Genomic DNA, 23,120 nt, shown 5'->3' with positions numbered 1-23,120 from the left:
GACACCCACAGCCAAACAATGGATTGAACTTAGGGACTCTTATGGAAGGATAAAAGGAATGATTGAGGGCCTCAAAAGGGATAGAAACTACACAGGAAGAGCAACAGAGTCAACTAACCTGGATCTTTGGGGCTCTCAAAGTCTGAACCAAAGAACATAAACAGGCAGGACCTAGGCCTCCCTGCACATACATACATAGTTGGTGTGCTTCTTCGTCCTCATGTGTATCCTGAACAACTGGAGCAGGGACTATCTCCAAAGCTATTGACTGTACACGGGATATGTTCTAGCTAGGCTCCCTTGTCTGACCTCAGTGGAAGAGGATGTGTCTAGCCTCAAAGACATTTGAAGTACCAAGGTGGGGAGAAATCTGGGGGGAGGAACACCTGCTCATAGGAGAAGGTGAGCTGGATGGGGGAAGAATTGTGGGAGGGGGTGAGCAGGAGGGGGCAGCAAGAAGGATATAAAGTGAATAAATAGAATAACATGAATAAATTTAAAAAGGTGTATATTGAAATGATAATTTCAATTTATATAAAAGCAGGCTTAATATTCCATAGTAAGTATCAGAGTAAACACTACATAATGGAGTTCAGTAGTTTTATAAATAAGGAGGAATGTACGTAAGACTATGTACAAATATATATATAATCACTGGAAATATAAAATATATTTCCTACTGCCATTCAGAGTTATGAAAAATGGAAATAGTACAGCTAGATAAACTCAAAGGAATAGCATACCCCCAAATTCATGTTGCTGAGTAGAAAATAAAGCTTTTATAAAAAATATTTCTGAGATCTGTGTCTGGCTGCTGAGGAAATCCCTTGGGAAAACATGCTTCCCTGAATTAATCAATACATTTTTTCACTCACCTGCTATCACTTTCTAACCCCTCTCTCTTTCTCTCTCTCCCCCACCCCTCTCCCTCTCTCCGTGTATTCCTTCCCCTCCTCTCCTCTCCTCTCCTCTCCTCTCCTCTCTGTCTTCCTTCCTTTCTTCTTCTTCTTCTTATTTCATCCTTTAAAAAGTTCTTGATGTGTACTGTGTGTATTGATGGGCTGGTCGAGTACTGTGTAGTCCAGTCTATTCCCCTGTATCAAACTGATGAATAGCTGATCTAAATTTATTCTATTTGTGTCTTATTTAACATGTAGTCCAAGAACCAAAACCTGTTTCTTTACAAGTGTTTCAATTCTGTGTATGTTCTGAGTCAGAAGACAAAGAGGCAATTTATCAGGGAGCCTTTGAAAAAAGAGTCAAGAGCTGAAGTGGAGACCTAACTACTCCAAATCATTGTGGATACCATAGAATCTAAGCCCACCTCTTATTTCAGTGTAGGAAACACCTAGAAGGAGTATCAGGATCTCCATTATGCACATTTATATTTCCTGAAATTTAGTGGAGCCTGGATTGCAGTTGACTCAGTTCTTCAGTGAAAGAATTTAGTCAGCTTCAGGAGGCACAGTGAAGATTGTGAGGGAGACTGATTTCCCAATAAAAATGAGAAGGAAGAACCTCTGCTTAGTTTAAACCCTCTTTCATCCCTGGTAGACCTTTAGACAGGCACTTTAGATGTAATGATTTAAAATATTTCCTTTGTTATGCACAGCAGTTGAGGTTAAATTTAAATTAATCAAATTCAAATTCATTAGCTCACAAGATCATCCAGTGGAGACAGTAAGTACCTCTAACCCACAAACGTATGCCTTTGATTTGTCTCCTGGGAAACTCCAGGCATAGTTAGCAAAGTACTCTCATCCTCAGGTACACATGCAATTTCCTGGAAATGGTGGTCTTGACCTTCAGGACACAGATGTGCAGTTCTGTCCTTCAAACATGATAAAACAGTTATTATCTTGAAATCAGAGTAGCTGTGCTTACTAGCAAGTCACCCCCACCAGATAGAGTCTACTGACAGTCCCTTGTGGAACAAGAAAGGAGTGATCATTAGAACCAAAATTGAAATTAAAACACTAGTGCTTCATGTCCTCATAATTCTCATAATTATTCCTTGTATTAACATGGTCTCAGAAGGCACTATAGTATGTATAAGTGGCAGAAAGTGAGCCGGCAGAGCTGGTGATGTCTCTGTCTAAGATCCTTTCAGGAGTTTGTTACCCATTTGTGGTGATTTTAATAGGAATGTTTCTCAGATTTCGTGTGTGTTAATGATTGATCGATAGGCAGTGGCACTGCTTGTAGTATGGCCTTGCTGGAGTAGGTGTGGCCTTGTTGGAAGAAGTGTGTCACTGTGGGGACAGGCTTGGAGGTCTCAAAAACTAAAGCTAGGCTTTGTGTGGTATTTATGTCTATTGCCTTAAAATTAAGATTCAGAACTCTCACGTCCTTCTCTAGCACCATGTCTGCCTGCATGCCATCAGACTTCCTGCTACGATAGTTGACTAAACCTCTGGAATGTAAGCCATCCCCAATTAAATGTTTTCTTTTATAAGAGTTGGCCTGGTTATGGTGTCTCTTTATGGTAATAGAACATTAACTAAGACACCATGCTATCACGGCAGACGTTTAGGACACAAATAAAAAGATATTGAGATTACACATACTTTCCTCAGAGGTGTGTGGAATCAGACTAGAGTGAAGATGCTTAGGTATTGCTTATCTTACACACACACACACACACACACACACACACACCCCACCACCAACAACACTACTATCACTACCACCACCACTACCTACAACACCAACAGAACCAATAAAACAACAAAAAATCAACACTGAGATATGTAACCTGTTGTTAGCTATGCAAAAACCAAGAGCTATGCAGAAGAAGAAATGTCCCTCTATACTCTGTATTTTGTTAATAGACTAATAGTTTTAGAGTGACTTTTATGAGGCAAAGAGATAAGAGTCTTGGTCAGAGGAAATGTCCTCTGGTTTCAGAACAGAGACTGTTCAAATAATGCCAGAGATGAAGAGAAGATCCAATCTTTCAGTGTCAAGAGCTTTACCTATTCTAGAATAGAACAAATCCCTCTGTGTCCACTTCAGTCATCTAGTTTTCTATCCTGAAATCTCTCTGCTGTTCTGGCTGTGCTCTGAAATGTTAATTTTTTCTTTGGGTTATAAGTAGACAGGGATACCAAAAGATGTGGGCCTGTCCAATAGGGCCCTAGAGAATAACTGAGAGAATACCTGTTAAGACAACCTTTGTTACTTCTGACAGCTTCTGTTTCCCACAGTTTTTATCTCTCCCTCATGAGAGTGTATTTCATTGTCTTTTTCCATGCCTACACTATCCCCAACCTAATCTGAGATGAATTATGATGTCTCATAGCACAGTCAGAAGCATTAAAGTTAAATTAAGTACTTATTTAAGTAAGTCATCCAGAACTAAGGAGACAGCCAAATACTAAAGTGCATATAGGTTCCTGCAGCAAAAGAAGCGAGTTCCACAGCTGCCCCATCCAATTCCCTGACCTCAGATACTCAGAATTCTAGCTTTTGAAACACTAAATCCTCCCTGTAGTATCTTCAGAGGCTGTGCATGATTAGCATGTTTGGGTACCCTAGGTGTGATATTCTTGTAGAGCAACCACGCACATGTGGATACTAGGTTCTGGGATGGGAACTGGTAACAGCATTTGAAAAAGTTTGGGCAGATTCACTGTATATTTTGTTTTTTAACCTTTAAAAAATTTTGTGACAGTTTCATACACTTATACAACAAATCACAGTCATCTTTATACCCCCTTCCCCTCATTCATGACCCTTCCTTTCTTGCTGGCACCTTTCTTCTCAATGAGCTACTTTTTATCATCATGTCTTCCAGCAAGTAGCTATTGTTGATGAAGAGTTGTAACTTTGTTCAATGATGTATAAGTTGCCTGTATTCCACTGAGTAGCTTCTCATTTATACTTGGGCAACTGTAACTAAATTCAGTAGACAACACACCAAAGATTCACTATATGTTTAATGAGGGCATTAAAGATTCTAAATAGTGCAGAGCCAGGGTCGAGTTGTAGTGAAGACATACATGGAGGATTCTCATGTTCTTTATGGATGAATGAGATCTGTTTTTAAAAACATCATTTCAAATGTTTTTTTTTATATAATAGAAAATTTAACTTCAAAATCTAAGTTTTTAATGAGGAAATGTAATCAATATACTTCATACTAGATCTAAGAATAGGGATGTTGGAGTTATTTCCTGCAATAGCTACTGTAGGCCCTGGCTCATCTAGGAGTTGCATCTGTGTTCACTCAGAACTGTTACCACATAACATTATACTTACCCACTCTGGACCACCAGGCCCAGATGCATGTGTGAGCTGTATTTTCATAATCTATTGGCCAATCTAACCTAAGACCCTCAGCCAGCCCATACTGACAGTCCATGCCATCTCTCTAGAGTCAGATAGAGAGGTGCTGCTATGAGCTTCGAGATGAGTATGACTTAGTTTCCTCCTCTTCTACTTTGCCCCAGGGTAAAACCCAGGCAAATACTGCACCTGTATAGTCTCGTGCCAGTTATTACTCGGGATACCAATACTACTCTGTCTCTCCATTCCTCTCCTTCAGGTCAAGACAAGGAGCCAGTTGTTTGTGCTCTCTTGGCCCAAGCCCCTGTGGAATCTGTCACCATGTGCACTCACTTGCTTTGTGTGATACAAGCACTTCAACCAGTGCAAACATCCAGGCTGGGGCCTAAACTGTAACCATGTTTATATACTTTTTCATATAATGTGACTATTCTATTGCCTTTTCTGACTTTCCATACCTAAACTCATATGGGAGCTGCACCAGGGAACTTTTTCTTATTTCACCCAAACAACTTCACATAGCCCTTAAGATCCCCACAACATACCAGTTACCCATGATTTGGAACTGCTCTGGTCTTTCCCAACCAATAAGCAGCACTGAATATCTAAAGGGCTGATGTACTTACTCCTCATATCTGGCCTAAAATCAGCAAAGTTGGAAGAACAGCAAAAATAATGCCAAGTCTACACTTGACACAGAGTATACTAGATCTCAAATTATACACAAAAACAGTGAAGAAATGAATTTACATGTCCAGGTTACTCTGCAAAAACATAAACAATAATGAAGACCAAGATAATGCCCCCTACTCTGAATGAGCACTAGCCTGACAGAAATGTTTACAACCAGAGGACACAGGTTTTTTTGTTTCTTTTTGCATTTTTTTGGTTTTTGTTTTTGTTTTGTTTTTTTAAAAAACTCCACAAATAAAAGATACATATTAATTAAATAAATTTATAAGAATATTTTGTTATCTACTAGAGACACAATTTTCCTCCAAGAATAGGTATCACCTTTGGGTGAAAGGTTGAAAAATAGAACTATTCTAAGCAAATGAAAAAAAGACAAAACTGGTGTTGAGGTGCTATTATGTAATAAATAAACTGAAAACTAAAATTCATCAGAGATAAAGAAGGACACTTCATTCTGATCAAGGAAGCAATTACCCAAGAAGATATTAAAATCATAAACATATACACCAAATTCTTGCTCATCTAACTTCATGAAACACATTATGAAATCCTATAACTAATAAAAATACGAATAGGAATGTTGTTACTTTTGAAACAACATTGTGAAGGCCTTTTAGCAGTTTTGGCCATCTGGTACAAGATAAGATGGATTTTGAAGAGTAATCTCATTGAAAAAGTGAAAAACATTGAGCAATACAATATAACAGTGGTTCAAGATAAACAAGATCATAGAATTTTGAAGTATAGAGTGATAATGAGGATTGTGAAATGACATCTAACAAAGGAAAAGTGACAAAGCCTGCAGAGATGGGACTCCAGATTTGAAGATTTGGGAAGCTGTTACTCTTCACAATACATTTTTTCCAGTTAATTTTAAGTTGTGCTTCACAGTGGCTAGAACAAGAGTCTTGTACAGGTTCTATGATTGAGAGAAAATCATAGCTTTTAAGAAATCATTTTTGGTTAGGACCAAACTAGAAAGGGATAATCAGCTAGAAAATTTGGGGAGATATCCTGCTTTCTTTCATGGTCTAGTGCAATTAAACTCAGTGAAGGAAGTAAAAGTGTTTGAGAGACACCAGTAACAAAGAAAAATACCCTGGGAGACAAGTTTGGACTTGAAAAGATGCTCAGAAATCTCTAGAGTATTACTTTTTTCTCTTTTCTTTAAGAGCAACAGACTACTCTATTAGTACATTATAAGGTAGGTTGCATTGGGTACAATTGGGCTGACCTTACACAAGAATGAATGTTTTGGTGGAGTGAAAGGAAGTGAAATAGTGAGTTTTTCCAGCAAATGGATAGACCTAGAAAATATCATCCTGAGTGAGGTAACTCAAACCCAAAAGGACATGAATGGTATGTACTCGCTAATAAGTGAATATTAGCTAGGAAAAATAAGTAAAGAATACCCAAGATACAGTCCACACAACTCACAAAGTTCAACAAGCTGAAAGGCCCAAGTGAGGACGCCTCAGTCCCACTTGGGAGGGAGATGAAAGTAGTCACAAGTGATGAGGGAGGGACCTGGGAAGAAAAGTGGACTGGGGTCGGTGGAGAGGGGAACCTGATCTGGTACTGGGTGAGGTAAAAGGTCTGAAGCCCTGACGGTCAGCAGACAGAATGGAAACAGGCAACCTCTGGAGGTAGGAGGTTGGAGGGACCCTTCAGAATGAACCAGAGACCTGGGAGGTAAGAGACTCTCAGGACTCAAAGGGATGGAACTTAGATGAAATGCTGGACCGTAGGGAGAGAGAACTTGTAGAGCCCACCTCCAGCAAGAAGACAGGGCATCAAGTAAGAGATGGAGTTGCTATCCCACCACAGTCAAAACTCTGACCCATAATTATTCCTGTTTCAAAGAACTGCAGGGATGAAAATGGAAAGGACCCTGAGGAATGAAGGTCCAGTGAAAGGCACAAAGTGGGATCCAGATCAAGAGGATATCCCAAGGCCTGACACTGAGTCTGTGGAGTGATCACAAAAAGGAACCTATCATGACCACACTCTGGAAGACCCAACAAGCAACTGAAAGAGTCAGATGCAGATATTTGCATCCAACCAATTTGACAGAAACTGATGACTCCTGTGGTTGAATTAGGGAAAGGCTGGAAGAAGCTGAGGAGAGCGATCCTGTAGGAGAACCAGCAGTTTTAATTAACCTCAACACCCAAGATCTCTCAAATGCTGAACCACCAACCAGGCAGCATACACTAGCTGATATGAGGCCCCCAACTTATACAGCAAAGGACTGTAGAGTCTGGGTCCAGTCAGAGAAGGTGTACCTAACCATCAAGAGACTGGAGGCCCCAAGGAGTTTAGAGGTCTGGTTGGGTGGGAGTGGGAAGTGGGGACATCCTCGGGCAGACAGAGGGTTGGAAAGTATGGGATGTGGAATAGTCAGAGGGTGGGCTAGGGTGAGAATTAAATCTGGAGTGTAAAAAAATAATTAACTAATAAAAAACAAAAAAAGAAAGAAAAAGAAACAGTGTTTCTGTTGTGTTTATAAAAAGATAAAGAGATAAGGAGTATGTTCTGTGGGTGTGTGGAGAGGTATGGAGGGAGGGGATGTTTCAGAGGGTCCATGCCGAGGCATCTCTTCCCTCTGAGGGACCAGCCACACATCGGTATCGCAGAGTAGAGTTTATTCAGGGCATGTGGAGGGGAGCCAGAAGGGAAGTAAAGGCAGAGAGAGAGAGAGAGAGAGAGAGAGAGAGAGAGAGAGAGACAGAGAGAGACAGAGAGAGACAGAGACAGTGAGAGAGAGAGAGCGAGAGAGACAGAGAGAGACAGAGACAGTGAGAGAGAGAGAGCTAGAGAGACAGAGAGAGACAGAGACAGTGAGAGAGAGAGAGAGAGAGAGAGAGAGAACACAGAGAGATAGAGGAGTAGAGGCTGGCCATGACCACATGGAGAGAGGGGGAAGAGAAGGGGGGAGAGAGAAGCTAGAGGCAAGAGATCAAGAGATTAAGAGAGAGAGGAGGGGACAAGCAGCCCCTTTTATAACCCCGTTGCCAGGTTACTGGGGAGGAGCATACCTGGCTATTGCCAGGTAACTGTGGAGGTAGAGTTTAGACAGAATACTAACATTTCCCTGTTTTGATTTAATTAAAAAGGGAAAATTAGAAAGAGGTGATGGCGAAGCAGGAATAGGGTCATTGTGATATCTAGCTACTTCCTGCTGGCATTGGGGGCAACATGTCTTTAGAGGGAACCTAGAAGAATGGGTATGGGGGATGTTTGTCCAGTCTTAGGAGAGTTGTCTGTTTGCAGCTGTCTAGGGTCTATGGAGCCATCTGAGGATAGGTCAGAAAGGACAGGTCCAGTAGAAGCAGATGTGTGTGTGACAGGAGACAGAGCATCTGGAGGTTGCTTTTCTGGAGCTATTCTGGATGAACCTGGACTTGACAAGATGTAGGGAATAAGGTTAAGTACATTTTGGAGAAAGAAAATTGTTTAAGATGTACACTTGAAACCCAGAGGGATCCCACCCTTTGTAAGAGGTAGTAAGTGGGAACTTTAGGCAGATACACTTATCTGGATGGCGTCTATTTGGTCCATGAGAGTAGATCTGAGTAGATCCTGTAGCTTATAAGTTTACAAAACAGACGACAGCATGAGTTAACATGAACAGTCTTTAAGATGAACCTTTGTTGGATCGTATAGTGGAATGTTTTATGAGTTAGGTAAGTTTATAGGAACTCAGTAGCATAGTAAGAAAAGGAAATATGAAGCATTTAACTGATGGCAACTGATTTAGGTAATGAGGTAACAGATAGTATCTGCGGAATCTTAGCTGTCAATGTAGTCAGAAGTCTGAGAAAGACTAAACAATAATGTATCTTTATATATAATTTTTTAAAAAAAATTACAGAGTCCACTAGCCAACAGTTCTCGTGGTCTCCATAGTCTCTTGGGTGAAGTCAGTTTGGCTTTCAAGCACAGAAGACACAGGGCTTTTTCTCTGTGGAATGGATACACATGACATGAGAAATGGCTTACCTTGATTTAGCCAAGTCATTTGACTCAGAGCACCATGTGGGGGCCGCAGAGGCACAGCTCATGTGGTAGAAGTTTTGTGAGCCTCGCAGTGGCAGATGGAGATTGCAACAGCAGTGGAAATGATGGCAGGTAGCAGCAGATGGAGTCCTCATGGTGTAGCGGTGGGAGCAGCGGCAGTGGGGTTGTGGCAGGCCACATGGTGTCTGTCCTGCACAGTCACAGCAGCAGGCTCTGGCAGCTGCATGGGTCTTACAGTTCCTGAAGTCTTTGTTCTCAGGTTTCGGCACCAGTGTTGGGTTTTAAAAAGATAAAGACATAAAGAGAATGTTCTGTGTGTTCTGTGGGTGTGTGGAGAGGTACGGGGAAAGGGGATGTCTCAGTGGGCCCATGCCAAGGCATCTCTTCCCCCTGAAGGAACACACACCAGTTTAGCAGAGAATAGAGCATGGGGAGGGCAGCCAGGAGAGTAGTAGAGGCAGAGAGAGAGAGAGAGAGAGAGAGAGAGAGAGAGAGAGAGAGAGAGAAAGAGAGAACAGAGAGGTAGAAGAGGTAGAGGAGTAGAGGCCGGCCATTATCACGTGAAGAGAGGGGGAAGGGAAGGGGGAGGGGGCAGAGAGAAGCTTGTAGCAAGGGATTAAGAGAGTAAGAGATCAAGAGGGTAAGAGAGTAAGAGAGAAAGGAGGGGGCAAGCAGCCCCTATTACAGTGGGCAGGCCTACCTGGCTGTTGCCAGGTAATAGTGAGGAGGAGCATACCTGGGTGTTGCCAGATAACTGTGGAGGTGGAGTTTAGACAGAATACTAACAGTTTCCATGGGAAAGTAGCAAAATAAGCACGAGGATCCCATCTTTTACTTGAATATATGAGTTTTGTATTGAATACATTTGAAGAAGAATATCCACATTTTAGAAAATGTATCCCTTTTCATAACAATTTAATGAATTTTATTCACAAACAGGAGTTTTTGCCCTGATTTGGTATCCTAGCACCACATATTTTCTGAGATGCCCTAGGCTAGTTACAAAATAAATTATGTGCAGAGGGTAATGTGTTGTATGATCTAAATAATACTCAGAGCAGCTTTCATTATTACAAGCTATGTTTATATGGACCAACAATAGAGCTGCAACAAGTAAAAAATTATATCCAAGACTTTCAAAAATGTTAGTCAAGTCTTTTAGTACTGAAGTAGCAACAAACCCCCAAAACCAAGGATAGTATAAATACTAATTTCCTACTCATTCCCACTCCATAAAGAAAATAGTACACAGGCTAAGAGTCAAACACATTAGCACAGAAGGCACATTCTCCCTCATTAATGAAAGACACCAAAGGAAAAGTTGAACAAAAGCAGAGTTTTTCTTATAGATAAAGTGAGGTATTAAGTATAACTTGGAAAGTTGGTGGAAAGGCTTAGAAAATATATACAAAGAAAGGCCCAGTCTCAGATAGATCCACTTAGGGTTTAGATGCTGAGGTTAGGAATGAAAATACGAGAAGTGATATGCCTGTCTGTTTCCCCTGTATCTTGGACTACAACTCTCTCTAAAGGCTATACTATGTTGGTTCTAACTGACTCATCATGATGTCATCCAAGTTCTCTCTTATGTAATGGCCTGAAAAATAATTTGGGATTTTATCTTCTTAGCCAGAACTCTCAACATTTGTTAAGGATCCAGTGCATGCCCAACACTGAATCACAAGATTGTTATATAGAACACACATCCCTGGTTCTGCAGCAGAGACTGACAGAGCTGCTACACTGATTAAGAACCTAAAGTACAGGGCATTTAGCTATTTGCCTAAGATCACATATATATTAAATGATAGAGATGAACATAGATTACCCATTAGAAATCACTGAGAGCCCACAGTCATGACACACCTCCTAACTTCAGGCTAGTCTCCTTATTAATTTCTATTGAGAATGTTTAATAATACAACAAATGGATCATACATCATAATAATGTAAGGACTAAACAAGGGGGTTTGTTATGCAAAGAATGTATTTTGGGAAGAGAGTATGTAGACTTCCTGAATGTAAGTACACTTATTTCAGTTCCAGTGTTAACTGAAAGCTGTTTCTTCCCAGGAACTGGAAATTTTCTCCAGCACTCCACTTTCCCATATTTGAACAACCTTCTGTGGTTTTTATCAGTTGTGTCTGTGAAACATGTTCAGAGGTGTAGCTTGTCACTAATGCCTTTTCTGTAGACTGCTTCTTGGTCCTTTAAGAACAGCCCATAATTATGGGAAAAGTCTATGAGCATTTCTCTTCCCTGAGGATGACGCTAAATGCTCCATGGCTCACCCTAAAGCTCCTTTAGTATCTGAAACACCTTCTAGTTAAAGGTTTACTTTGGATATAGCAGTCAGATATTTGCTTTTTCCCACCTTGTTCTCTTTAACACATTCTCAGTGTGAAATAGATGAGATATGAATATACTTTTGATCTGTACATAATCTGCTGCTATGCTGGAGAGTACAAGCTTGAAGCTAGAGAGAAAATTATTAAGTCACCTTCATGTTTTTAACAGAATCTTAATGAGATCTCTGTTTTGAAACAGGCTAGTGAATACATATAGAGTCAAATTAGCTTATTTATGCAGGTAACAAAATGAAAACCTATGCCCGCAAACAAACAAAACAAAACACCCTTTAGAAGCAAGTGGTAGTTGAAGGAAAACCATTGAGCTCCTTACATAAACAATCAACCTCTAAGGCTCAATTCCATAAAATCCTGGATTTCTTCTTAGAGATATAAATCAGTGCTTTTATGGAAATTCTAGCTTGTCTTTAGAAAGAAAATACACTCCCTCCACTGCATCTGTTCTGTATACATGTCCCACTGAAAAATTAGCATTTTACTTAATGGTATCTGCACAGGTGTTCATGCAATCTCAAACATGGAAGATGTAGTCTACTTGCAATTTAAACCTGTAAACAAATACAAAAGGAAAGGGGAAATTACAGCCCTTGGGATTGTTCAGGTTATTGCAAAGATTGGTGAAGAAAAGTGGTACTAAGTAAAGGAGCTGCATGTTCTGCTAACACAGAAACCTTTGATAATTATTGCACGGGGTATAGATGTTATTTGTTAGTTATTGTATATATTGATGAAATTTTATTTCAAAACACTTGTTATATAGTAAGAACATTTACAGGTCAAATTTCAAAGTAAAGCTATCCACTTCTGAAAGTTTTATAAGAAAGCAATAATTTACTATAAAAAATTATGCAACTTGGTTTATATTGAGCATCTACTTTATGGTAGCTTATGACAAAGACTATGGTCTTTTCTCCACAGCCTGAAACTCTCAGTTTCCAAGGTGGTACTGTTGAAACTAGGAGTTTCCATCTCTTTCTCATGTTTGACCTCATATAACTCTTGAGACTCTACAGAGTAGAGCTACAGGATGGAAGCATCCTGCATCCCTCAGCCATCTGAAAGTTAAGAGATCTTATCTGTTACCATCAAAATTTATGTGCAGAAACCTGAACTTTTGTTCTGTTATCCAGTCAATTTCACATTTGCTTGCTATGTCAGTTAGCTGTTACTTTAATTGAATAATACATAATTGCTTTTTCTGTTATAAAGGAATATTAAAATATTTTAATTGAAAATGCAGTAGCGCATGTATTCTTATTGCAACATGCTCTAAAATATGAATAAATCACACAGCTCTTCCATTTCTGAAGTTCTTCCAACATCTATCCTCCAACATACATAACTAACTACAACCCACAATTTGGTACATATTGTTCTAAGGCTTATTCTGTCCTTTTCCAGAGACAAATGTAGCACAAAATACATTGGAATATGCATGGGTAGTTATGAATATATTGATCTACCACTTACCTTTGCCAATTACTAAGATGGATGCTTGCCCTTTTCAGGCCAGCACATATAGTCACACTCACTTTTGTAAGTATACACTAGAATTTTAAACTATGGCTATACCTTTATTAATTAAATTAATCTCTTTTTATAGCCATAAAAGTCATCTTCCATTTGCTGTTATGAGTAACAATAATGAAGAAAATGTCATTAGTCTAAATCATTGAACAAATAGTCATATTTTTTATCTTTAAAAAGTATATTAATGAGAAAAGTGGCTTAGGTGGATATAAAATACATATATTAAGTTTATACATATTACCTAATTTTTATTTTAAATCCCTGTATGAATTCATTTTTTCAAAGTTAATATTGGTGAATGTTGTATATATTTCAAACATTATCTTAGTCTTTTATTTTTTTTCACAATTCCTATTCCTTTATCCTCCCCACTCTTCACCTCTGAGAAAGGGAAGGTCTCTGCTAGTTGCCAACCCATCCTGGCACCTCAAATCACTGCAGGACAAGGCACATTCTATCCTACTGAGACCAGAAAATAAAGCCTAGTTAGGAGAGCACGATCTACAGGCAGACAACAGAGTCAAGGTAAGCCACATGAAGACTAAGCTGCAGATCCACTACATATGTGCAGAGGGCCTAGGTTTAGGCTTTGTATGCTCTTTGGTTAGTGGTTTAGTCTCTGGGAGTCTACAAGGGATCGTGTTAGTTGACTCTTTTGGTCTTCCTGAGGAATTCCTATCTCCTCTGGGTTCCACAATCGTTCCTTCAACTCTTCCACAATATTTCAGTGCTCCATCTAATGATTGGATATGAGTTTCTACATCTGTTTCAGTCAGCTGTCAGGTTGAGCCACTCAGAGGACAGTTATCCTAGGCTGCAGTTTGTGTTTGTGAATCTAGGTTGACAGATAAGCATAGCCTGAGGCTACAAAGAAGAAAATAACAGATTGGTACCTATATCATTCCGATTGAGTTGTGTCTCTTAGCTACTTTAGTGGTGAAGTATGACCTTACCAGTGTCCCAGAAATGAAGGATTTTTTTTCCTAGTATTTGCTCTTTTGTACAAGGGAGATCCCCAATGGAGACTGGAGTTATATGAATGAAAAGGATTGGTAAATTTCTTTCAACATTTGAGAAAATATCAAAATATTAATCAATAGTGGAATATAATGCAGCAGCTACAAGGAGACAAAATGGAACAGAAATGAAGTGGTACACACTTTAACTATTATCTCCATCCTCCTTCACTGTCACCTGCTGGGAGCAATTGCTAATATATTTTCTGCCTTGATAGATTTGACTATTCTGTACATGAAATATAAATGGATAAATATAATATGTAAGTTATTTTTTGAAAGGGCGACCACTGGTCAGACAATGTTTTATCTCATATTACTTAAAAAATAGTGACCTTAGACATCATTATTTAATCTTTAAGAATGATGTCAATACCTTTTAATAAAATAGGCTATTTGATCTCTTCAACATGTCTCATCACTTACAATATATAATAGAATCCTCAGGTTTTGATATTAACTGAACCTTGTGGGCAAGAATTGTTTTCTTTTCAGAGAATGTCATTGTTGCTTTCCTTCACTAAACCTTTTATCAACTGGGTTTTGGCAGTGTAGCAGGATATGCACCCCTAACCAAATACATTCACAAACACCAATTCCTCATTCTACTTGATAGTGGGGGAATGCATTCATAGTGAAACCTGTCTCTCCAGTGCTTCTTTATCTAGGCCCCATGCCACAGTGTCTGTCAACTATGAACATGTCAGGCTTGACATCCCCTCTGTGGTACCCTCTACCATTTTAAGATCTCTACTTTATTACTTTCTTCCCCAACACCAGAGAAACCAGAAAGACATGCTTATATTTCCTTTAAAGCAGGGTTATTAAAATGTGTTGCTATGGATTTTATCATCTTTTTTTGTATTTGATCATCTTTTATCTGAAAGACCATTAGAGATAGAGCAATTTCTCAGTCCTTTAGTCTTTGCTTAATAGTTCAAGGTATTACAGTTTCATAGTTCCATATTTGATTATTTGATTTGTTCAAGGTCTTTTAGTCCTTAAACAGCTTGTCTTGATTTGTATTTTGATCAATTTTATTGTGAGGACTGAATTATATTTCTACCTTTAGTTTCCTGGCTTTCTTAAAGGAGGGGTATGTGATTCAGAATTTTTTTTTCCCTCTAATCGCTTGAAGGAGTAATTTTCATTTTATGGATATCTCCTTTAATTTGAAAGATAAGAGGGTGATCTGAAAAGGATAATGGTTTGGAGAAAGTGGACAAGGACTGAAGAGGAAGAGATATTTTATGCCAGAATTAACTTATTCATATTTCATTGTATATATTGTAAATGTGCCTCGTTTTCTGGACTTAGACATTGAATGCATAAGTCTGCATTTCTAGATGACATGGAATCAATGATATATGAGCAACAATAGACTTTGGTCTTGAGTGTTTCTTTATTTTTTTGTTGTTGTTGTTTTGTTTTTCCAGACAAGGTTTCTCTATATAGCTCTGGCTGTCCTGGAACTCACTCTGTAGACAAGGCTCGTCTCAAACTCAGAAATCCACCTGCCTCTGCCTCCCAAGTGCTGGGATTACAGAATGAGTAGTATACCTAGAATATGTTGTGATTATTAAAAATACAAATACAGGAGAGAGAAAGGGAAATCAACAAATGAACATAAATTCCAATCTGGAAAATTACAAATGGTCAAAGTTACAATGAATTAATCAGCAGAAGCTAATAATTTTGGATGAAAAGTTAAAGATTCTGAATTATATTATTTATTTCGTAGCATGATACCAAGTAATAAATATTATTATATAGACTAATGATAGTTAAAGTGAAACTTGGACTTACAAAAGAATTTCAATGAAAAACTTAAGAGGAAATGAGGAAATGAATGTTACTATACTAACCAGCAAGTTCTACCATAAGAATTAATTTAAAACAATTTATTTCAACAGACTAAAGAGTTTCCTCCTAAATGTATATCCATACCTTTTGAAGATTAGACCACAGTCTAATCAAAGAAAAGTATGAAATAAGTTATTTTTGTACCTATTTGAGCAATGTTAGTTTACAGTTAAAAAAAAGTCACGTAGACATGAAACTCAGAGGAACATTACAATCAACATAACAACAACAACAACAACAACAACAACAACAAAACAGAAAAAAAATAAAGAGAAGAATCTTGGATTTGATCCTATATCTAAAAGGGATAGTAACTGAAAAATTGGTGAAATCTGAATAGGTATCTAGTTTACTCGATTTGCAACCTTTGTTTAGAGAAGTACCATTAGCTGATCTTGCTACAGTTTTATCTCAAGAATAGTAATTTATTTATTTATTTATTTATTTATTTATTTATTTATTTTTATGTGTGTGCTTGGTGCTCAAAGAAGCCAGAAGACAGCTCGGGTCCCTTGAAACTGGAGTTATGGATAGTTGTGAGCTGTCATGTGGGTTCTGCAAATAAAACTCCAGTCCCAGTATTGACAACTACTCTTAACAACTCAGCCATCATCTCTCCAGTCCCATGAAGAGTAATTATTGAATTTTGGGGGGGGGTATATGTATTCACAAGTCCAGAATATCTGTAGGTTCTTAGCAAATATTTAACCAATTCAATTGTGAAAAAAAAATGAAGGAAACAAATTAGCATCTTTGAGGAATTTGAGAAAATAATTTATGATTTGTGACTAAAGTAAAAAAAAAATTAAAAAGATACTTTAGAGTCATGTAAATAATATGGATTACAAAATTCTATTAAAATTCAATAATTGCTTATTTTGGTACCATTGTTAGCATTTTATACATTTATAGTTAGATAAACTTGTGTTGTTCAAACAAATTATATCTAAAATCATCTAGAATCTATTAAATATTTAGTGGTTCTCTAGAATAATTGTTGCTACAACTGATGAAACAGGAATGCATATTTATAGACTTCAAATTGTAAACATATTTAGCATATTTTGTTTTTTCAGATTTATGTCATTAATGCATTTTGATCCTCTTGGTTTGAGATGTGACAAATTTCACATTTATATTCAATACATTCTTCAAATAAGACATTTTGAGGATCTTAGAAGTCATTGGTCAGTGTCTTAAAGTTATTGAATATTAAATATCCTTTGTAAAAGTTAACTGATTGTATATCCTAGACATTTGAGTACCCCAATCTAGCTACTTATAGTGGTATGCATACTAAAGAAAATTATAAATTACTGTTTGCACAAAACAATAAAATGTGCAAGCATATAAACATTTAAAAAGTAAATTCTAAAACAAGTGATTAGTAATAATTTAAATTTGTACACAACTTATTTCTTTTTTCAGTTGTAAAGTTTATTGTTTTATTTTTTTAATTATCTTTAGACTTTTTTTTTAAGTTTAGTCATTATCCCCCCTCTTAGTCTGCCCTCCAACAGCTCCTTATCCCATTTCTCATCCTGTCTCCAAGAGGAGCCCCCCCAACCCACCCCCCCCTGCCAGGCTTCCCCACTCCCTGGGGCTTCAAGTCTCTCGAGGGCTAGGTGCATCTTCTCTCACTGAGGCTAGGCCAGGCAGTCCTCTGCTGTATATGTGTCAGGGGCCTTGTATCAGCTACTGTAGAATTTGGGGGGCCACTTATGTATACTATCATATCATCCACAAATAATGATACCTTTACTTCTTTCCAATTCGTATATCTTGATCTTTTTTTTGTTGTCTTATTGCTCTATATAGAACTTTGAGCACTATACTGAATAGATACAGAGAAAGTGGGCAGCCTTGTCTTGTCCCTGATTTTAGTGGAATTTCTTCAACTATCTCTCCATTTAATTTGATATTGACTGTTGGTTTGCTGTATATTGCTTTTATTTTGTTTAGGTATAGGCCTTGAACTCCTGATTTTCATTCTTACCAAATTTTATCTGAAAGGAAAATATCACTGTGAAAAATGTCATCATCCTTGTGGTTGAGTGAAGGTTTTTGATTTTTCTTAAAATCTATATAATGCAATGGATTTCTTCCTAGTCTTTAACATAATGATCATTACCATAAAAGTTCATTTAATGCATATGTCATACTCTACAGTGAGTGTTATAAAGTGACAGAGATTGGGTCAGCAAGATATTTCAGATCACAAAAGAAATGGTTGCTAAATTTACAACATTTGTACTCTTTGCTGTCCACACAGTGGGAAACAAAACAACAAGCTCTACCAAATTGTCCTCTGGCTTCTACATGCATGCCATGGTACACACGCATAGGAAATAAACAAATGAATAAAAATAATATTGTGGAAAACAGGGATTGTGTTTGGTATGCATATTAGATTTTGCTACATAAGAAGATTTAGTATCACTGTGCTGATGCTTTCTTTTCTTTCTATTGGCTCTTGTAGAAATCTCTCATAAGGATCCATTTTATTCTTGCTTACCTTTGTTATTAGTTGATACATTAGCCACTATATTCTGATTTTGCTATATACTAGTCAGTCTAATAGCATGATGCATCAATTTGAGTTGATTTGCCCTAGAGTATTGATGTGATTCTTGACCTTAATAACTTGCAATCTAACTGATAAGACAAATATAAAATTCTGTGAATAAAAGAGACACTGTAAAAAATGAAGAGATATATCAGAATTATGAAAGCTTATGTAATCAAAATTTTCTGGGGTTTATATACCAAGTTTTAAGCATCATTGAATGGTTTTATCCATAAGCATGATGAAAGAAGAAAATGAAGTACTAAGAATTTATTTTTACCTATCATTGCTTTCTTTTTTTTTCTTTTTTTTAAATTGGATATTTTGTTTACATTTCATACATTATCCCCTTACCCCATCCCCCACCCACCCGGGAACCCCCCATCCCCTTACCCCTCCTCCTTCTTCTCCATGGATGTAACCCCCACCTACCCCCCCTCCCACTTTCCCACCCTCAAAATTCACACCCCCTGGGGCGTCCAGCCTTCATGAGGTCAAGGATCTCATCTTCCACCTGTGCCCGGCAGGGCCCTCCACTCTTACATATTCAGCTGAAGCCCTGGATCCCTCCATAAGTGGTCCCAGGCTGGTGGTTAGGACCCTGAGAGCTGTGGTTGGTTGGTATTGTTGCTCTCCTCATGGTGCCACAAACCCTTTCAGCTCCTTCAGTCCTTACTCTAACTCCTCCATTGAGAACCTCATGATCAGTTCAATAGCTAGTTGTGAGCATCTGCCTCTGAATATGTCAGACTCTTGAAGGCCTCTGAGGAGACATACATATCAGGCCCTTATTGGCATGCAATTCCTGACTTCCACATCAGCATCTACCTTTGGTGACTGCACATGGGATGGATACTCAGGTGGAAAGATCTTCAAATGGCCCCTCCTTCAGTTTCTGTCCCTCACTTTATCTCCATATTTGCTCCCTTGAGTATTTTGTTGCTCCTTCTAAGAACTGAATCACCCCCACTTGGTCTTCCTTTTTTATGCGCTTCATGTGGCCTGTGAGTTGCATCTTGGGCATTTCAAGGGTCTGGGCTAATATCCAATAATCAGTGAGTGAATACCATGTGTGTTCTTTTGTGATTGGCTTACTTCACTCAGGATGATAATTTCTAGTTCCATCTATTTACGTAGGAACGTCTCGAATTCATTGTTTTTAATAGCTGATTAATATTCCATTGTGTAAATATACCACATTTTTTGAATCCATTCCTCAGTTGAAGGACATCTGGGTTCTTTCCAGCTCCTGGCTATTATAAATAAAGCTGCTATTAACATAGTTTAGCATATGTCCTTATTATACGTTCGAGCATCTTCTGGGTATATGCCTAGGAGTGGTATACCTGGATCCTCAGGTAATGCTATGTCCAACTTTCTGAGGAACTGCCACACTGATTTCCAAAGTGGTTGCACCATCTTGCAGTCCCACCAACAATGGAGGAGTGTTCCTCTTTCTCCACACCCTCACCAGCATCTACTATCACCTGAGTTCTTAATCTTAGCCATTCTGACTGGTGTGAGATGGAATCTCAGAGTTGTTTTGATTTGCATTTCCCTGGTGACTAAGGACACTGAACATTTCTTTAGGTGCTTCTCGGCCATTCGAGATTCTTCCATTGAAAATTCTTTGTTAAGCTCTATACCCCATTTTTTAATAGGGTAATTTGGTTGTCTGGAGTCTACTTTCTTGAGTTCTTTGTATATATTGGATATTAGCCCTCTATCAGATGTAGGATTGGTAAAGATCTTTTCCCAATTTGTTGGTTGTCGTTTTGTCCTATTGACAGTATCCTTTGAATTACAGAAACTTTGCAATTTTATGAAGTCCCATTTGTCAATTCTTGATCTTAGAGCATATGCCATTGGTGTTCTGTTGAGGAACTTTTCCCCTGTGCCCAAGTATTCGAGGGTCTTCCTCACCTTCTCTTCTATTAGTTTCAGTGTATCTGGTTTTATGTGGAGGTCCTTTATCCACTTAGTCTTGAGCTTTGTACAAGGGGATAAGAATGGATCAATTTTCATTCTTCTACATGTTGTCTTCCAGTTGAACCAGCACCATTTGTTGAAAATGCTGTCCTTTTTCCACTGGACAGTTTTAGCTCCTTTGTCAAAGATCAAGTGACCATAGGAGTGTGTGTTCATTTCTGGGTCTTCAATTCTATTCCATTGATCTTCCTGCCTGTCTCTGTACCAATACCGGGTAGTTTTTATCACTATTGCTCTGCAGTACAGCTTGAGGTCAGGAATGGTGATTCCTCCAGAAGTTCTTTTATTGTTGAGAATAGTTTTCGCTATCCTGGGTTTTTTGTTATTCCATATGAATTTGAGAATTTCCTTTTCTAACTCTGTGAAGAATTGAGATGGGATTTTAATGGGGATTGCATTGAATCTGTAGATTGCTTTTGGCAAGATGGCCATTTTTATTATATTAATCCTGCCAATCCAAGAGCATGGGAGATCTTTCCATCTTCTGAGATCTTCTTCGACTTCTTTCTTCAGGGACTTGAAGTTCTTGTTATACAGGTCTTTCACTTGCTTGGTTAGATTCACACCAAGGTATTTCATATTATTTGCAACTATTGTGAAGGGTGTCATTTCCCTAATTTCTTTTTCAGTCTGTTTATCTTTCATGTAGAGGAAGGCTACTGATTTGTTTGAGTTTATTTTATAACCAGCCACTTTGCTGAAGTTGTTTATCAGGTTTAGGAGTTCTCTGGTGGAAGTTTGGGGGTCACTTAAATATACTATCATATCATCTGCAAATAGCGATATTTTGAGTTCTTCCTTTCCTATTTGTATCCCTTTGACTTCTTTTTTTTGCCTAATTGCTCTGGCTAGGACTTCCAGTAGTATATTGAATAGGTAGGGGGAGAGTGGGCAGCCTTGTCTAGTCCCTGATCTTAGTGGGATTGCTTCAAGTTTCTCTCCATTTAGCTTGATGATGGCTACTGGTTTGCTGTAAATTGCTTTTACTATGTTTAGGTATGGGCCTTGAATTCCTGATCTTTCCAAGACTTTTATCATGAAGGGATGTTGAATTTTATCAAATGCTTTCTCAGCATCTAGTGAGATGATCATGTGGCTTTTTTCTTTGAGTTTGTTTATATAGTGGATTACATTGATGGATTTCCGAATATTGAACCATCCCTGCATTTCTGGGATAAAACCTACTTGATCATGATGGATGATTGTTTTGATGTGTTCTTGGATTCGGTTTGCTAGAATTTTATTGGGTATATTTGCATCGATGTTCATAAGGGAGATTGGTCTGAAGTTCTCTTTCTTTGTCGGGTCTTTGTGGGATTTGGGTATGAGTGTAATTGTAGCTTCATAGAACGAATTGGGTAGTGTTCCTTCTGTTTCTATTTTGTGGAATAGTTTGAAGAGAATTGGTATTAGGTCTTCGTTGAAGGTCTGATAAAATTCAGCACTAAAACCATCTGGTCCTGGGCTTTTTTTAGTGGGGAGACTTTTAATGACTGCTGCTATTTCCCTAGGGGTTATGGGACTATTTAGATGGCTTATCTGCTCCTGGTTTAACTTTGGGACCTGGTATCTGTCTAGGAAACTGTCCATTTCTTCCAGGTTTTCCAGTTTTGTTGAGTATAGGCCTTTGTAGTGGGATCTGATGATTTTTTTAATTTCTTCAGTTTCTGTTGTTATGTCTCCCTTTTCAGTTCTGATTTTATTAATTTGGATACTGTCTCTGTGCCTTCTGGATAATCTGGCTAACGGTTTATCTATCTTATTGATTTTCTCAAAGAACCAACTCCTGGTTTTATTGATATTTTGTATTGTTCTTTCTGTTTCTATTTGGTTGATTTCAGCCCTGAATTTGATTATTTCCTGCCTTCTACTCCTCCTGGGTGTATTTGCTTCTTTTTGTTCTAGAGCTTTTAGTTGTGCAGTCAACTTCTTAGTGTGTGCTCTTTCCAGTTTCTTTTTGTAGGCACTTAGAGCTATGAGTTTTCCTCTTAGCACTGCCTTCATGGAGTCCCACAAGTTTTGGTATGATGTGTCCTCATTTTCATTGAATTCTAAAAAGTCTTTAATTTCTTTCTTTATTTCTTCCTTGAGCAAGTCATCATTGAGTAGAGAGTTGTTCAGTTTCCATGTGCACGTGGGTTTTCCATTGGTTTTGTCATTATTAAAGACCAGTCTTATTCCGTGGTGATCTGATAAGATGCAAGGGATTATTTCAATGTTTTTGTATCTGTAGAGGGTTGTTTTGTGACCAATTATATGGTCTATTTTGGAGAAGGTACCATGAGGTGCTGAGAAAAAGGTATATTCTTTTGTTTTAGGATGAAATGTTCTAGTTCTATAGATGTCTGTTAAGTTCATTTGGTTCATAACTTCTCTTAATGTCAAAGTGTCTCGGCTTAGTTTCTGTTTCCATGATCTGTCCATTGCTGAGAGTGGGGTGTTGAAATCCCCCACTATTATTGTATGAGGTGTAATGTGTGTTTTGAGCTTTAGTAAAGTTTCTTTTATGTATGTAGGTGCCCTTGCATTTGGAGCATAGATGTTCAGAATTGAGAGTTCACCTTGGTAGATTTTTCCTTTGATGAGTATGAAGTGTCCTTCCTTATCTTTTTTTATTAATTTTGGATGAAAGTCGATTTTATTTGATATTAGAATGGCTACTCCAGCTTGTTTCTTGGGACCATTGGCTTGGAAAATTGTTTTCCACCCTTTTATTCTGAGGTAGTGTCTGTCTTTGTCACTGAGGTGCGTTTCTTGTATGCAGCAAAATTCTGGGTCTTGTTTGT

The sequence above is a fragment of the Grammomys surdaster genome, unplaced genomic scaffold (assembly GCF_004785775.1).
Source record: "Grammomys surdaster isolate TR1022 unplaced genomic scaffold, NIH_TR_1.0 125749, whole genome shotgun sequence".
NCBI classification, from domain to species: domain Eukaryota; kingdom Metazoa; phylum Chordata; class Mammalia; order Rodentia; family Muridae; genus Grammomys; species Grammomys surdaster.
Note: the sequence above shows the minus strand (reverse complement) of the source record.